This window comes from Pseudorasbora parva, chromosome 13, assembly GCF_024679245.1.
Source record: "Pseudorasbora parva isolate DD20220531a chromosome 13, ASM2467924v1, whole genome shotgun sequence".
NCBI lineage: Eukaryota > Metazoa > Chordata > Actinopteri > Cypriniformes > Gobionidae > Pseudorasbora > Pseudorasbora parva.
In genome coordinates this window covers 39,934,846-39,953,099 of record NC_090184.1, presented here as the reverse complement: position 1 = coordinate 39,953,099, position 18,254 = coordinate 39,934,846, and the positions used below count along the sequence as shown (strand labels likewise).

General features: G+C 40.2%; 1 protein-coding gene across 3 annotated transcripts in view; it reads left to right on the top strand.

Annotated features, from left to right (window-relative positions):
* Positions 1-18,254, top strand: part of ccdc120a (coiled-coil domain containing 120a) — a 63,525-nt gene continuing 45,271 nt past the window's right edge. For 2 of the 3 annotated variants that reach the window (XM_067414363.1, XM_067414360.1), the window contains exon 1: positions 1-217. The gene's annotated coding sequence lies outside the window, so the exon portion shown is untranslated. Of the gene's footprint in view, positions 218-447; positions 626-18,254 lie in introns of those variants that run through there. The other variant, XM_067414362.1, reaches the window with a different exon arrangement.

Genomic DNA, 18,254 nt, shown 5'->3' with positions numbered 1-18,254 from the left:
AAAACACCTACAGCCCTTGCAGATGGGGGATGTAGAGGAGGCTGCTGTGTAAACACAGGGGTGTGTGTGGAAGAACGGGCGATAATGATGATGATTTGGAATCAATGAGCAGAAGACAGTCAAGCAGCTCAATGAGGGACTAAAGATGCTCAGGAGATGCTCGTGAGATGACGCAGAGGGACGCACGTGGATGGGAGAGACTCCAGCATCCTCTCAGGTATTGAACGGTGCAGATGTTGTGATTGTGAAGTGCTTCGGCAGCATTGATCCGGCGTTACATTGAGAAGATGCTCTGTTTGCATGCCGCACATGGTCTGCAGTGCAAAACAAACACATCTGAGAATGAATTCCGCGACAATGTGCTGTTATTTACGCACGTGCTGTGCGCACCAGTGTAAAGCTTTATTTTTTGCGTGCGACTGATTTTGTGAACGACTAAACGTTTTTATTGCTTACTGCAATTTCTTCTTTTTGTAACTCTATTTGTGTATACTAGTATAGGCTATATAAACATATATGTTTAAGCATTGTTATATAATGCTATAAGATCTTACAAAGCTCTCAGTGCGGTCGGCGGTGTTTGGAGATGGAAGTGTCCTCGCCCCAGATTCACGCGCAGGATCAGGTACATCAATGGGGTCACACATGCACCTCGTCGCGTTAATTGTTGTGATAATTCATCGTAGCTGTGTTTGCTTGTTATGTTAGTGTACTAGAGTGAAAGTGTAACTTGATGCATGCAGTGTTTGGACATGGAAACGCGTGGGAATGTTCCGTTGCTCCAGTGCGGAGACTTGGGCGTGTTCAGTATTTTATCCGCACTTACTTTTCAGCGTTCATGTTTATGACACACTGTTCCGAGTTTCCTCAGACCCAGGTTATTAAACTTCTGCTAATAACTTTATCATATATATATTCTGTGCAAAAACATAAGTATAGAAATATAAATACGTAGGCTATATGTACATTGGAGAGGCTCCAGCTATCAAAAGGAGACACTGAAATATAGCCAAATATAAAATTACAATATTTTAGGCCAGGGTCCAATTCTCACTATTAACTAGTTGCACATTAGCATCCATATTACTAGGATATTGGCTGTTTAAAGCTCATATCAATATCAATGCCTTATTCTGCATGACCATATTCTACATCCCTTAATCTTACCCAATTCATGAACTTAACAACCTTACTAAATATTAATAAGCAGTAATTAGAAGTTTATTGAGGCAAAAGTAATAGAAAAAAGTTATTGAATGAAAATGGAACCTAATCTAAATTGTCACTATTAGGGCTGTGAAACGATTAATCACATCCGGAATAAAATTTTGTTTACATAATGTTTGTATTGTGTATAATTGTTATGTATATAAATACACACACATGCACCTATAAATGTAAAGATGTTTATAAATGTATAGATAGATAGATAGATAGATAGATAGATAGATAGATAGATAGATAGATAGATAGATAGATAGATAGATAGAATTTTGGGACAATTAATGACAATGTATACAAATTCAATACAATATTTGTATTATACAATATTAATGATAATATTTCCAATATCAATAGTTATAAAATATTAATGATAATATATCAAGACTATAATTTCCTGGAAAAAAAATCTCGAACAGCATTCCTATCTGTGAGTTTAAGATAATTCAAAGTGGAAATACTTTTTTTGCAAGCATTTGCACATATTTGTGAAAATAGGCTGGGTGCATCTCAAATGTTCTGTATCAGTGATAACAGAGTTGAAATTGATTTATGAAACATGCAACTAGATCTTATGGTTCTCCTAGATATTTTTCTACACTTTTATGATACGCTGCTATAACATAAATATTTGAAGTTTCTCTCTCAGGTCTGTTAAACACTGTCATGTGAAAGCAATAATATCACTAAGCGTCTAATACGTTATGACTCACTCCTCAGCATGAGGAGCCAAGGAGCCAAAATCTTAGCCTATTATCCTCTTTACAGATCATAAGTGTAATCACAGGATTACGCTGAATGGGAGAGAAAGAGCAGCTCTGAATGTGCAAACTGGGTTATGCCGCTGTAGGGGTGAAAAGGTCTCCCTGAATATGATTCGGCTAACCTATATTAAAAGGAGCACTCACCACTAATCTATCTCTTTCCGGCCTTATGAAAGGGTGTGTGTGGATTTGTGCAGTTGGCAAACCCAATATGTGGGCCAAATGCGTGGGCGAGGTCTGGCAGTGGTCTGGAGCAACCTGTGCCTCTGCGATTTTAGCTGCTGCTCAGTTTTATGTTAGGATTGGTGCATGTTTGGCTACTCTCTATTAGGAAATCCAGAGCAGGGGATGCTGGAAACTTTAAAGGACAGGTAAATTTGCAAAAATGGGACATATATATCAGGCTATGTGGGATGTAAGAGGCCAGATGAGGATAGTAGGAGGACAAGAATAGACTAGATTGTTATATTCTCTGAAGAAAAAAATGTATCCTTACATGTGTAAATCCCTTGCTAGAGTGTTCTGGTACGATTCCCAGCACACTGGGAAAAAATAATTAGGTGATTCACCTTGAAACAGATTTTACTCAGAAATTGCTAGTACATTTCACAAATAATTACAAAGTAAAACATAGAATTAAACATGAAATTTTGAAGTAGAATCACTCTAATTTAATAATCTTTATTTTATTCACAACTTCAATAAAGTGTGGTTGATAGTTGCCAGGATGTTGCAATGCTGTAGCTAAAGTGATCTGGGTGGTTGCTAAGTGGTGGTTAGGATGCGCTAGGACCAGTTGTATAAACATAGCCATTATGTAAAGACTGTCTTAAGAACTGGTATGACCAACTGGCAGTTAGTTCGGAATAAACAAACTTGCTTTTCAATGTCAAATCAGACCAATCTACGTTTTAATGTAACTGATTTTAAAAAGTTATGAACAGTCTTAAAGGGTTAGTTCACCCAAAAAAGAAAATTCTTTCATTATTTACACACTCTAAAGTCGTTCCGAAGCCGTAAGACTTTCGTTCATCTCATGTTATCTCATCTCACAAGTTCATAAAGATATTGTAAAACTAATCCATTTAAATTGAGCGGTTTAGTCCAAATGTTCTGAATAGACACAATCACTTTATATGAAAAATGCTCACTCTCAGGTTACAGAGCACTTTTGAGCATCTGCAAGAACCAATGAGATTCATTCTTGTGTTTTGCAGCACTTTGAGCTTCTGCAAGAACCAATAAGGTTCATTCTCGTGTTATGCGGCACATTTGAGCTTCTGCAAGAACCAATGAGCTTTGTTCTCCTGCGTCAAGCAGGTTCAGTTGAGCTGTAAAAAATCTTTAAAAAAATCTAATCTGCTGCAAGTGTCCTCTAGCAACTCTCAGTACACTTCTGAGCTGTAAAAGCCAAACTCTGGTCGGGCCAATCACATTGTGTATAGAGTCGGTGGGCGGGGCTTAACAAAATGACGGCCGAGTTGCGTTTGCGTGCTTCTAGTAAACACAGAAGCTGGCGAATGGCGGTCTTTCGAATCAGCTTTGACCGCAACTCTGGAAGACTTGGAGTTTAGCTTTTCTCTGAGAAAAGAACGGCGCTGAAGTCATTCTTAAAAAGGGAAGATGTGTTCGGAGTTTTGCTGACCTGATACGGCGAATGTTTAATCTATCAACAAGCTCTGCTTCACCTTCGTTGCTCTGGTTGGTGTAGCGCTATCCTATCGCGTGCAGAGGGAGTTTGAAAGACAACCGTTTATCCCGCCCCTCGGATTGAGCCGTCAATGGTGAGTTTCCAGACCAAACATCTTGATGTGGCTCTGGCTTGTCAGGCTAATAAAGTGATCAATTCTCATCAGAAAATTTGGACTAAACCGCTCAATTTATAGGGATTAGTTTTATGATCTCTTTATGAACTTTTGAAGCATCAAAGTAGTTGTTTAGCTTTCAATGGAGGGACAGAAATCTCTCAAATTTCATTAAAAATATCTTCAGATGTGTTCCAAAGATAAACAAATGTCGTACGGGTTTGGAATGACATTAGGATGAGGAATTAACCACAGAATTATTTTTTTTTGGTGAACTAACCCTATAGAGCAACAAGAATGTTGATGCTTGCCTTAAAGTATATATAAAAGAAACAGAACATAGGGGATATAGACAGATTAAAAAAAGAGATCAGTAGATCAGTAGAGTAGAGATAGAGATCAGAGTTGAGGAGAGAAAGAGTTTGTTTGTGGAGTATAATTGGAGCAGTCTTTTACTCGCATTGTCTAATTAGACATTCAGAGCAGAGCGTCCCGTACAACTGGAGGCTCAGGGAATATTTTCTACTCAGTCAAAATCAAAGTCGCCTCTATCCCTGTCTCATCCCTTTCTCAGCCAACACATGGGCCAGGATGTGCTATAGGAAAGAATGTGGGTTGCTTTGTGCATAATAAATAGTTTCTTAAAGTGAAGGTGCGTAGCTTAGCACTAACTTCAAGGGCGCACACAAGGACTTTACCTAACAGCAAGAGTGGAGCCATGAGAGATGCGCGTTTGCCCTCTCAAGAGGTTTGTTGGAGATAAGGGCGTGCAGCGACTCTGGCAGCGTCAGTGCCAGGGTGTCAGTGACAGAGCTGGGTCAACACTCGGTCTGTGTCTCTCGCTCTCGGCTCAGTTTAATGAGTTTGTAATCACTCTCATGTCAGAAGGATGCTTGTGCCCTGGAGGGTTGGACGGTGTCGGCACAGAAGGAGCGCTGGAATTTATTCTGCTGAGACTCACGCTGTGCTGCTGCGCTGCTAGTGAAATATGAAGGCTTATGAGCGATCTGAAAAGAAAAGAACACCTAAACCCCACAAAGGTTATAAAGCAAATTACACAAATATTTGCCATACTTTCCGAAGAACAATAAATACATCTTTAGTCTCCTGTGTGTGTGTGTGTGTGTGTGTGTGTGTGTGTGTGTGTGTGTGTGTGTGTGTGTGTGTGTGTGTGTGTGTGTGTGTGAGAGAGAGAGGTATGGTAATCTGAACCAGCGCTATAGGAATTGGACAGTATCTAAACAGGTCACGCTGATCCAGGAAACCTCATACAGAAAGTCAATTGTTCGTTAGAGATTAATAAGATCTGCTTATCTACCCATAATTTCAGTTGTTTACATGATGGTGGTGGAAAAAATAATGAAAACTGGCAAATCTTGTGATAAAGTTCACAACATGGTCAGGTTGGATTCATTAACTGATTCATTCATTCACTTTACCTTTATTTATTTATTTCCTCTATACCTTTTATGGATGTATGTTTGTTCCCTCTGCCATTCATTCATTCATTCATTCATTCATTTGTTCGTTCGTTGGTTCATTCATTCATTCATTCTACCTTTATTAATTTCCTCTACCTCTTATGTATTTATTTGTTTGTTATGACCACATTATGACCACTGAGAGGTAAAGTGAATAACACTGATTATCTCTTCATCACAGCTCCTGTTAGTGGGTGGGATATATTAGGCAGCAAGTGAACATTTTGTCCTCAAAGTTGATGTGTTACAAGCTGGAAAAATTGGAAAGCTGAAGGATTTGAGCGAGTTCGACAAGGTCCAAATTGTGACGCTAGACGACTGGGTCAGAGCATATCCAAAACTGCAGCTCTTGTGGGGTGTTCCCGGTCTGCAGTGGTCAGTATCTATCAAAAGTGGTCGTGGGAAGAAACAGTGGTGAACCAGCGACAGGGTCATGGGCGGCCAAGGCTCATTGATGCACGTGGGGAGTGAAGGCTGGCCCGTGTGGTCCGATCAAACAGACGAGCTACTGGAGCTCAAATTGCTCAAGAAGCTTGGTGTATCTGATAGAAATGTGTCAGAATACACAGTGCCTCACAGTTTGTTGCGTATGGGGCTGTATAGCCACAGACCAGTCAGAGTGCCCATACTGACCCCTGTCCACTGCCAAAAGCACCAACAATGGGCACGTGGGCATCAGAACTGGTGCACGAAGCAATAGAAGAAGGTGGCCTTGTCTGATAAATCACGTTTCTTTTATATAACATGGCTGGTCGGGTGTGTGGGCATCGCTTACCTGTGGAACAAATGGCACCAGGATGCACTATGGGACGAAAGCAAGCCAGTGTAGGCAAGTGTGATGCTTTGGGCAATGTTCTGCTGGGAAACCTTGGGTCCTGCCATCCATGTGGATGTTAATTTGACACGTACCACCTACACTGTCAGAAAAAAAGGTACATTTCTGTCACTGGGGCGGTACCCTAAGGTACAACACTGAAAAGTTTTGTAATATGTACCTTTAAGGTTCTACTATGTACCTTTAAGGTACTAATTTGCACTCTTAAAGTACTGATATGTACATTTTAAGGTACTAATATGTAACATTTAGGGGTGAGTAAGGTACAAAGATGTACCTTTTCACTTTTGTACCTTAGGGTACCGCCCCAGTGACAGAACTGTACCTTTTTTTCTGAGAGTGTACCTAAGAATTGTTGCAGACCATGTATACCCTTTCATGGAGACGGTATTCGCTGGTGGCTGTGGCTCTTTCAGCAGAATAATGCTGTAAAATGGTTCAGGAATGGTTTGAGAGGAGCACAACAATGAGGTTGAGGGGTTGACTTTGCCTCCAAATTCCCCAGATCTCGATCCAACTGAACATCTGTGGGATGAGCTGAACAAACAAGTCCGATCCATGGAGGCCCCACCTCAAAACGTACAGGACTTAAAGGATTTGCTGCTAACATCTTGGTGCCAGATACAACAGCACACCTTCAGGGGTCTAGTGGAGTCCATGCCTCAACCGGTCAGGGCTGGTTTGTCAGCAAAAGGGGGACCAACACATTATAGTTGGTCATAATGTCATGCCTGATCGGTGTGTATATTTATATGGAAGGTCTTCTACCTATTTATTTATTTATTTATTTATTTATTTATTTATTTATTTATTTATTTATTTATTTATTTATTTATTCTGGTTTCCCACTGAAGCTAAGCAGGACTGAGCCTGGTCAGTACCTTCCCAACTGTGAAAACCAGGCAGCTGCTGGTAGAGGTGTTAGTGAGGCCAGCAGGGGGCGCTCACCCTGTGGTCTGTGTGTGTCGTAATGCCCCAGTATAGTGATGGGGACACTGTTCTGTCAAAGAGCACCGTCCTTCGGATGAGACGTTAAACCGAGGTCCCGTCTCTCTGTGGTCGTTAAAAATCCCAGGATGTCCTTCGATAAAGAGTAGGGGTGTAACCCCGTCATCCTGGCCAAATGTGCCCATTGGCCTCTGTCCATCATGGCTTCCTAATCATCCTCCTCTCCTGATTGGCTTCATCACTGGGTCTCCTCTCCACTAATCAGCTGGTGTGTGTTGAGCGTTCTGGGCGCAATATGGCTGCCGTCGCATCATCCAGGCGGATGCTGCACATTAGTGGTGGTTGAGGAGATTCCCCCTTCCATATGTAAAGCGCTTTGATTGCCTTGAAAAGCGCTATATAAATATAATGAATTATTATTATAATTATTAATTCACTTTTATTTATTTATTTTTTATTTTAAAAAAATGTGAACCCCAGTGTTCTTTTAAAAATATTTTATGTAATGGTTTGTTCAAGAAAGAAAGTCATTTTTCCTTTTTAGACGAACTATCCCTTTAAAATAAATGCAAACCAGCCTGCGAGAGGTAGATGTAGTACTGCCTGGTTTTTCTTCAAAGGGTTTTACTCTTGTGTTTGATGATTGTTCAGCCAGCAAAACGTTGAAAATATCTTTGAAAAAAACAGCCTTGTTTTCATTCACATCAAATTAAATGTGATGTCAACACTGTAGAGATCAAGAGATAAAGTTAATATTTACAGTAGGCTAGCTAAATCTCAATCAACTGACTTAAAACATATTTGCGGATATTGAGTGATCATCATAATCCTTTAAACTGGCACAATGACCTTCACACCACCTAAATAAGATCGGATTCATATGAAGTCCTCTTGGAGACTGTGATAAAGTACATGAATATCAATGCTGTGAGATTAATTTTTAATGTGGTTGGCATGTACTTGCGTAAAATCACTTGCCTTGACTTACTTGCATGTATATTCAGTCTTATTAGCTGATAAGTGCTAACATTATTTCCCTGTAGATCAGATTAAAAGACTTCACAGATTTTTCTCCTGAAAAAAAGACCCTCTTATCTTCTGTAGACTCAAGGAGATCTCAGTAATGCCCCAAACATTTCACAAGTCCAAATCTCTGAGCTACTGCTATCCAGATTTGTTGTACTATTACATAGGTCAACAATTGTGTCTACGGAAGTTTATGAGAAACATTTAAATACTGTGTTGATACTTAAACCATTACTGAGAACTACATTAAGTCTCATCAGCTATGAAAGAGCACTGCATTTTTCCTCTGGGGAATTATGTTCAATGCATCATAAATCTTTGTTCTAAATGTTAATAAAGTAAAGAATGTTTCAATGAACATTTGGCTACTTTTAATAAGGTGAGAAGCATTTTTTTCCACGGCCAATAATCTGTTGTGAAATGCTAGAAACAAAACCCGATGCAGGCTCTGTTAAATGCTGTTTTAGGGGATCAGCTGATGGATGTGTGTGGTATAGAGTTTAAAAAGATTAGTGGCTTACGAAGGCTTTTCCCACGTCCTCTAGAGCATTAACTCCTGAAGGACAGTGCTGTGCCTCAAATCTGCCACTTATCTCCGTCTGTTTGGGTTACTGGAGGTTTGAAGCTGTGATTCTACACCCCTCCATTAGCTAAAGCTCGCTGAACTTGATGCGTGTGGAACACCTGAATCTGAATGCACAGCCATTATAGCAATATGGAATTAAATGTATGTATAATTGTATATGAGCATGAGCATTTCGGTTGTTCTCTTATTTTCATCTGGGTAAAAGCTTGTCACAGACACGGAATTGTACCTCAGTGTTATTCAGTTCATGCCTTTGAAAGCTTAACTTTCATAGGAATTAATTTGAAAAGTTGAAACACTCACTTTGCTCCGCACCGTCGAGTGCTGTGAGTGCGATCCCCCTGCCCATGGACCGGTTGAAAACATGCAGAAATAGCTCCCTCTACTGGCTGTAGTCTTTAGCCTCTGGCCAAAAAATCCTCCGATGATGCAAAATTGTGATATTTTCGTCATCTGAGGATTTTTTCCAGAAATAAAATATATAAATCTCTTGTCTCAGTGGGATATGAGGGAAGGAAGCACGATCATTCGAATATACTCCCGGGTTTCTACTGATACAAAGCCATATGTTAAATCGCTGAAGTAACACTTTAAGTTTTTTAGCACTTAGCATGAATGTGTTAGTCGTATGATTATGAATAAGCTAGTGTGTTCCCAAACAATGACAAAATTCGCATTTAGGAGATTTAAGCATTCACTTGCAATGTCTGACTTCGCCAAAATGGATCACAGATTTTTATGACATCACCGCGGTCTTTAGCTTCTCATCACATCTTCTGTCCAATCAAATGCTCTGTAAAATATGAAGCCCCGCCCCCTAAATAGACATTGAAGCTGCAGCTGAAATCAGTCACTTGCTCACACATACTTTTTTCTAAATGGTGAATGTCACATAGTGCACTATACAGGGGATGGGGAACGATTCAGACTGTAAATCTGCTTTCAGTTGAGGCAAATTAAGTCTGTTTTTACGTTCGCACACACACAACGGACACACACAGTCAGCTTCGGTCCAAAGTCAAGAGAGCTCAGAGCGGATCACCTGCGCGAGTCAGCCCAGACAACAAAACATACCGGACCCATTTGTATTCTACACAGAATGCTGTATTTCAAGGGATATGGAGGAGAATATGATGAGAAACAGTCAGAGATTTACCGTCCGCTAGAGGTCGCCTATTCAAAACAAAGGTGTAGTTTGATGACACCAAGTTTGAGCGCAGAATCTTGGGACGTGGGTGAGCGAGTCTGGTGTGGAGGAGCTTGAATGGCCTGCACAGAGTCCTGACCTCAACCCGATAAAGCATCTTTGGGATTAAGATCGGAGACTGAGAGCCAGGCCTTCTTGTCCAACATCAGTCTGACCTCACAAATGCTCTTCTAGAAGACACACTCCTAAACTTTATAGAAAGCCTTCCCAGAAGAGTTGAAGCTGTTATAGCTGCAAAGGGTGGTCCAACTCCATATTAAACCCTATAGATTAAGAATGGGATGTCATTAAAGTTCACGTGCAGGTCCCAAAACTTTTGGCCACACACATACACACACTCACACACGTTTGTTTTTGTGACATATGGGGATATTCCATAGGCGTAATGGTTTTTATATTGTACAAACCATATTTTCTATCCTCCTACACTGCCCCTGCCCCTAAACCTACCCATCACAGGAAACATTCTGCATTTTTACTTTCTAAAAAAAACTCTTCCTATTTATAAGCATTTTGAAAAGTGGGGACATGGCCAATGTCCTCATATTTCACCCTCTCCTTGTAATACCTATGTCATACCCATGTCATTATACACATTTGTGTCCTCATATGTCACAAAAACATGCCCACAGACACACACACACACACACACACACACACACACACACACACACACACACACACACACACACACACACACACACACACACACACACACACACACACACACACACACACACACTGTATATGTACAGACTGCACACTACACAGGGATAGGAGAAAGCATTTAAACACAAAAATCACACAGGTCATGTTTAATGCACAGTAGCGTGCATGTTATGTACAGGTCAAAATGGTTAATGGTTCCTTTTAAATTAATCTATTTTTCACTTAAAGGACAACAAGAGTCCCTCCTGAGTAATCCTTTGACTGATGGGCGTGTTGGACACAAACTGACTCCTGCAGCTCTCCTGAAAGCCTCATGGGATAGAAAAAAGGGAAGTGTTCAAAGAAATCAGCCGAGTGAGGCAAATTGAGGAGACAGTTTGGAAGGCAGTGTAGCCAATGGCTATGACGGCTCAGGCGAATTTAAGGTGACCTGTCCGAACCCCAAAAGGGGTGAACTTTTTTGTGAAAGGACATCCTCAAATGTTGCTTCATTATTCGAGCACATTCCCTAAGTAAATTCACTTTGCAAGGTTGGCGTTTTTGTGTGGTTTCGCCAGCTCGACCCCGTCGGTTCAGCGCTGACATCTGGATGCGAGTCAGTCACCCAAACGTGACGGTGACGGCCCAGATCCGCCCTCCCTGTGCCAGCACCCCAGGGGTGAAAGGTTATTGGCTGCGCAGTGAGATCTGCCAGCCTGCGATATGCCACTATTTTTAGTAGGGGATTTTTCACGTTGTTGCCATGCAGCGGTTGGACTCCCGATCACTCTCAGCTCAATGTGTTGCTCCTGCTCATTGTGCAGTTTAGCTCGCTGAGCGTCGTGGCGCTGTGATGTCGAACTGTGACGGATCTCTAAGCTTCACTCGAGCAGAAAAATGTAGGTCATGTTATAAAGCAAACACCTAGAGAGGCAGACAGAGAGAGAGCGAGAGACTGGCTATAAGGCATTAAAACCTACTCCAGCATGCACATTTTAAAGATGTTTCCTAACTTGCCGTTGGCTGCCTTGGAGAGGAGCCTTTGCAGCCAGCCAGTGAACGATCAGGAGCAGGACGGTGGGTGTGACTGTAACGGGGCAAGAAAACCTCACAAAAGCGTTGCAGTGGAGTCAAGGACAGGCTGCCTGTTAGAGAAGGAATGAGCATAGTTATAAAGCGCTCAGAAAATGGAAAGTGTAAAACAAAGCATCCATAGGCCTCCAGATACAAAGAGAAGCGGTTATGTCTTCATCACGTGTTCTGGCTTGGACAGCCCTGTCCTTGCATCCTCCATTTGCAGAATGTGTTAAAAGGCTTATGTGTTATATTCTGCAGTGTGAAACTGTGACCTGAGCTTGAACTCAAATGTTTTTATAAACATGAGCTTTTCAGTCCTGAATATAATACAGTGTGTGAATTACCTGAGTATACACTCTAAAAAATTCTGAGTAAAAAAAAAGTTGTTGGGTCAAATATGGACTAACCCAGCAGTTGGGTTGTCTTAAGCAAATATTTAACCCAACCACAGGATTAAAACAACCCAATCATTGGGTTAAAACAACCCAGCATTTTTTAGAGTGTACACATTTTTATAATGACTGTGCAGCAACACACACACACACACACACACACACACACACACACACACACACACACACACACACACACACACACACACACACACACACACACACACACACACACACACACATGTTGGTCTATGTGGTTTACAGGGACTCTCCATTGGCGTAATGGTTTTTATACTGTACAAACCGTATTTTCTATCCCCTTACACTGTCCCTAAACCTACCCATCACAGGAAACATTCTGCATTTTTACTTTCTCAAAAAAACATCATTTAGTATGTTTTTAAGGCCATTTGAATTATGAGGACATTTGTAATACCAGTGTAATACCCATGTAGTTATACAAATTTGTGTCCTCATAAACCACATAAACAGGCTCACACACACACACAAACTTTTGAATTATAACAATTTGTGTGTGTGTGTGTGTGTGTGTGTGTGTGTGTGTGTGTGTGTGTGTGTGTGTGTGTGTGTGTGTGGGGGCTGGTAATCCCTACATTATGGGGACAAAATGTCCCCACAAAGATGGTAATATCCGAAATCCTTGTCCTTGTGGGGACATTTTTAGGTCCCCATGAGGAAAACATCTTATAAATCATACAGGATGAGGTTTTTTGAGAAAGTAAAAATGCAGAATGTTTCCTGTGATGGGTTTAGGAACAGGGGCAATGTAGGGGGATAGAAAATATGGTTTGTACAGTATGAAATACATTACGCCTATGGGAAGTCCCAATAAAACATGGGAACACTACAGAATAACTAGAATGTTATTAAAAATAAACATCAATGCACTAGGACATTTACTGGATACACAATTTAAATCCGAGGGTATTTTTGTCATTTTCAATAGCATTTTTTGCAGAAAATACTGCTTAATTTCACAAAAAAAGGAGTGATGGAGTGATAGTGGCATGGAGGGCTCCATTTTAGATGATCAGTGTGTTTGCGGTGGTACAAGTGTTACTTCCTTCTCAGTACCAAAGAAACATCATGCATTTATAACACATTTTAACAAACAATTTCTGTTTTAATTTGTGAGTGACCCAGGTAAACCCTATGTTATGGGGACAAAATGTATTTGGGACAACATACCAAATCCTTTTTTTGCTCCCTGTGTTATGGGTAGGTTTAGGGATAGAGAAGAGAATATACCGTTTGTACAGTATAATAATCATCATTTCTACAGTCTATGAAAACATGAAAAAACTATTTGTGTGTGTGTGTGTGTGTGTGTGTGTGTGTGTGTGTGTGCGTGTGCGTGTGTGTGTTTACGTGTGCATACTCATTTTTATTAATATTTTTATTAGGCCTATTTTTTATGTTATTATGCGTGTTATATCTGTCTGTCTGTTGTTGAGAATTTCTGTTGTGAATTGCTCTCATTTTCCTGCACAGCAATCATACTTGCCTTTAATTATTATAACAAATTAACTGAATTATTTTCTCTAGCTGTAGCATGTTGCTCTAAAATATTAATTATAAGCAATTCATTTCTCTTGGCAAATGTAGTGCAGACTGTGGAGAGTCGTTGTTGATGCGTGAATTAATCTTAGAGGGAAGACAGGTGGTGATCTATTTTTAAAAAGCCCTTCTGAGCATGTTCTGATTTTAGGATTGCTCACACCTTTCTGAAGTGCTGCAGTCAGTTTGTTGTAATGCTTCTCCTTGCCACAGACGGCGCACTTGCAAATCAAACCCCAGTTTCAAACCCCAACCCCACACAAACACATTTTACTTGATTTGAATAAGATAGATAGATAAATAGGATAAATATGATTTACTAGCATAATTCCAGGTCTTAAATGTGCTAATCAGCATTAGCCTGATGATACAATATTTTATTGATATGTGGGGTCACAATATCGTATCATATTGGCAGTAGCTTAAAGAGGTACTTCAGTGCTGGGAAGATGAATCTGTATTTAAACTGGGTCATTAATGTAGTAGAAATGTGAAATTAGTTTTGAATTTGGTGCCTTCTAGACTGAGAAAAGACTTTATTTTTGTCTTATGGGGATGAAAGACAACAATTCCCAGAATGCTTCGCTGCCCTTTGAGGCACTCAAAGCCACCACTACTGGATCACTTTAACTTTCCCAACATCATCTTCATAAAATCAGTTCAGTTAAATTAGAGAACAGACACTACAATTAAAAACCGAACGTATCTTCAATATATTGTGATCACATATATACAGTGAACATATACAGTTCAATATATAGAGTGTCGCAAACGCAGCAGGAGTAAGATTACACGCATCGTGATGAATGAGCTGAGGTAAGAGCTCTCATGAATGAGAGCTGAGGTAAACGCGTCCACGGTCGCTGTAGTAGTTCTCAGTGCGTGTTCAGTCTGGCGCGTTTTCAGTTCATGCCTTTGGAAGGTTAACTTTCATAGGAATTAATTTGAGAAGTTAAAACACTTACTTTGCTCCTCCGGCCGCTCCGTTTAAATGAATGCCTGCAGCTGCGAGCTGAGCTGGGAGTGATCCCAATCCCCATCCGTGGGTTGAAAACATGCGGAAATATCTCCCTCTGCTGGCTGTAGTCTTTAGCCTCTGGGCAAAAATTCCTCCGGTGCCGCATATTGACGATATTTGAATAAAATATTTGAATAAAATTGAAAAAAAAAAAAAATGTTGTTGAAAAAACAGGATCATTCGAATATACTCCAGGGTTTCTACTGATAGAAAGCCATATGCTAATCGCTGAAGTAACCCTTTAATTTACTCCATTGTTTCAAGTGTATCTGCTCTAGACTACAATGCTTAGTGCAATTATATTTTAGCTTATGTTTTTGTTATATATTTTGTTATTGTCATATTTTTTTAACCAAATGAATCATAATTAATACAATATTTTACCAATTCTAAACCACATTAATCTCATTTTTTACTTAATCTTTATTAAGCTATATATAATTGTTTATGTATGCTGGAAATGAAAAACACCTTATATCCAGAATTATTTGCCATGTTTTCTTTTACAGATAAAATGAGCCAAAAAAGAGATTTAACTCAGACTGTAAATATATATATATATATATATATATATATATATATATATATATATATATATATATATATATATATATATATATATATATATATATATATATATACAAACATGGATTGTGCTGACCACAGTTTGATTTGTGCACTGCATTATTGGCTGACAGTATGAAAGAAATTAGAAAGGGATGATTTGAAACTAGTTAACTTTCCTATTCAGCCTATGACACAAAATCATTTTTGGACCAACACAGTTCAAGATTTATTATTTTTTTAGCCTTATTTTAAGGCAAGTTTTATTTTTTTGTCATTTATTGCAAGTCAACTTCACAAAATCTGGGTCATGAATCGTGATGAGCAAAATAAGTTCAGAACCACTGCTATAGACCATGTCTGCTCTGGCACAATAGAAACTTTAGACTGTGTCCACAGTGAGACTATTTGAATATATTAATTTCCTCTGATTAAAGTCTGCCAGCACCCCAGCAGTTTTTCAGCCACAGACTATTTTTCATCTAAGTGTTTTGATTATTATTTCATGCAGTGCCCCACTGCCCTGGAAGAATTTCTCGCTCTGGCTCTCGGCGGTTATGCGAGCGATCCCTTCAGGAGTCGGCGTAGACTTGCGAGCAGAGCTTCAAACAGCATGCATTCCCCTCTTCGCTCCGCTTTGATTCAGAGCGGGAGGGGCTCGAGTTGCCAAGCAGAAAAATCCAAACAGCGTGTCCTCTCCTCACCCCCTCCACCACCCGCTGCTGCAGTGCCAACTTATCAAGCTCACATCTCTAGACTACATCACACATCCCCATCATAATCGCACAGTATTAAGCCACGTTCAGGGATGTTAATGATAACAATAAAGATTTAGGTTTAGTGCACAACTATGGCCCTGTCCCAAATGGCACACTTCATGTGCACTTGTGGTCTAGTGGACTTACCGTGTATATGTGCCCGTTAAAGGGTTAGTTTACCCAAAAATCACTCTCAAGCCATCCTAGGTGTATATGACTTTCTTCTTTCAGCCAAACACAAGTCCAAAAGAGCACATCCATCCATCATAAAAGTAATCTATACGGCTAAAGGGGGTTAATAAAGGCCTTCTTAAGCAAAGCCATGCATGTATGCAACTTAATAAACAATAATCACTAGCTTCTGGCAATGGCCGCACGTGAGTCTAGTTCTGACCTCTGACCTAAGTATACATATAATAATATAGCAAGTTATCGTTATAGGTATCGTTCTTGCTGTAAACAAGTTTTTGGTTGAATGTTTGGAAACAACCAGGCTTCACAGGTTAATAGTTACTGGGAGGAGTTTCAACAGCATCTGGCTTTTTTGAGTCACCGCTAGACTAGAAGATGAGATGCCTGCCGTGTTATATGGTTCTTATGCACTTTGATGAGATGAAATGGCCAAACCCACGTACTTTAATCCCAATCCCTTGTGTTTGTGTGCTTCAGAGGGGCTGAACAGCTGTGCCTCATGAGGGAAGCTGAGATAACCTCTGAAAAACAACCCAAACATTTCACCACTCTTTTAACTTGTCAAGACCTGCTCCCTCTGTCTTCAGAAGAGCTCTGTGGGCATCAGCAAGGGGAACGCATGCAGCAAATATAGCTTCATATCAACAGCACTGTTGATTATATAAGAGCGAATAACTCAGATATCTGTCCATAACAGGCAAACAATGAATGGCTTGTTAAAGGGATCCCATGGTGTTGAGACTTGTATGGCTTAATATAACATAAATGATGTCTCTTACTGAATTATGTGGTAGAAAACCCATGAAAGATCTACGTTATTTTAAAAATCGATTTTATATTTGGACCATGGGCGGCGCCATTTTGTTTGCGTTCTAGGTTGATGACGTAGTATGGTTGAACTCCTCAATCAGCTGGCGTTACCCGTAGCTATTTTTACCGCAACGCAACTCGAAAATTGTTTCAGAGTTAAACAAAACCAATGAATTGCTTTGTAATTGTACTTAAAACACACTCAAACATACATGTGCACACAAACTCACCTACACAAGTCACAAACAGATCGGCGCGCGCGCACACGACAGGCTCTGTTTCAATCGAGATGTTGGGCTGCTCAGTCTCCACGACAGGGGCTGAATCTGAAATCGACCCCTATACCCTTAAATAGGGCATTATTTGAAGGGACGGCCATTTGTAGTGTTTTCCGACACCATAGTGGACATGTTCGAGTGCAGTCATTCAGTCTCACGTTCCACCGCAATAACGAGTGTACAGCCGATTTACACACAACAGCTGTCCGACTTCACGCACCCAAACATACATGTGCACACAAACTCTCTCTCTCTCACACAGACTCACACACACCCCAACAGATCGGCGCGAACACACACACACCCCAACAGATCGGCGCGAACACACACACACCCCAACAGATCGGCGCGAACACACACACACACACGCACGCAGTGCGTGCGCGAATACATAACCCTCAATCTATTCCCTGTGTTGATATTCTAAATAGACTGTTGATAGTAGATTAACTGTAATGCCTAATGTGACCAGCAGAGGGAAATATCTAGGTAGGACGATGGGATAAAGTAACGTGAGGAAGAGAGGCAGGATGTTTTGGTGATGATGCATGGGATTGAGACAGAGCAGTCTGTCAGGTGTCGTGTGCGCGCCCGCCGATCTGTTTGTGACTTGTGTAGGTGAGTTTGTGTGCACATGTATGTTTGAGTGTGTTTTAAGTACAATTACAAAGCAATTCATTGGTTTTGTTTAACTCTGAAACAATTTTCGAGTTGCGTTGTGGTAAAAATAGCTACGGGTAACGCCAGCTGATTGAGGAGTTCAACCATACTACGTCATCAACCTAGAACGCAAACAAAATGGCGCCGCCCATGGTCCAAATATAAAATCGATTTTTAAAATAACGTAGATCTTTCATGGGTTTTCTACCACATAATTCAGTAAGAGACATCATTTATGTTATATTAAGCCATACAAGTCTCAACACCATGGGATCCCTTTAAATAATGGCATATTTACATTTATCTTAATCATATTAAGTTGCATTTTATTTTTTGCATTATTTTCCTGTCAGATCAAACCTATGACTAATTTTTAGATCATTGCCATTTGAGAATCACTTGTCTT